The following is a 519-nucleotide window of genomic DNA, read 5'->3' as shown; positions in this document are numbered from 1 at the left end:
GGCGGGAGGACGCACCACGCACGCACGCGGCGGCGCCGGCCAGATGTTCCCCCCCCCCTCGGTCCGCCCCTCTCCTCCTACTGCCTCCCTCCCTCCGGGCGTTGGGCTTCTGCGATTGACCGAAAGCGCCAGGACCCGCGCTCCCCGCCCGCCCCCAGGCCGCAGTCTCCTCCAGTAGGAGGGCGCTGTTTCAGGAGGGCGGAGGCAGTGGCGGGCAAGCCTCGGACAGACAAGGAGACCCAGCCAATGGGAGAAGCGAATCGGAGCTGCCGCACGCGCGTGCCAATCGCAAGCAGAAACTGTGGAAGTGGGCGGGGCCCTGGCGGGCGGGGGCCGGTAGCGAAGCGGTGAGGGGCGGAGTCCGCGGGCGCAGCGGCGGTGGCGGCAGCGGCGCCCCTCTGGGTGACTTGGCCGTGAGAAAGTGAAAGGAGCCCGCAGGCGGCGGCGACAGCTGCGCTGGGAGGGGCCTGTTTCCCTGCTCCGAGGCCTCGCGCGCTCTGGGGGTGCGGAGCAAGCTCT

The 519-nt window shown here is 72.4% G+C and overlaps 1 protein-coding gene across 1 annotated transcript in view; it reads right to left on the bottom strand.

The window, feature by feature from the left end:
* The window catches only part of ZBTB18 (zinc finger and BTB domain containing 18), an 8,881-nt gene extending 8,848 nt beyond the window's left edge, over positions 1–33 (bottom strand). The window contains exon 1 of the mRNA XM_019647595.1: positions 16–33. The gene's annotated coding sequence lies outside the window, so the exon portion shown is untranslated. The remainder of the gene's footprint in view (positions 1–15) is intronic.
* Positions 34–519: the final 486 nt, after the last annotated feature.

This window comes from Hipposideros armiger, unplaced genomic scaffold (genome assembly GCF_001890085.2).
Source record: "Hipposideros armiger isolate ML-2016 unplaced genomic scaffold, ASM189008v1 scaffold_113, whole genome shotgun sequence".
In the NCBI taxonomy this organism is placed as follows: domain Eukaryota; kingdom Metazoa; phylum Chordata; class Mammalia; order Chiroptera; family Hipposideridae; genus Hipposideros; species Hipposideros armiger.
Note: the sequence above shows the minus strand (reverse complement) of the source record. Positions and strands in the feature narration are given on the sequence as shown.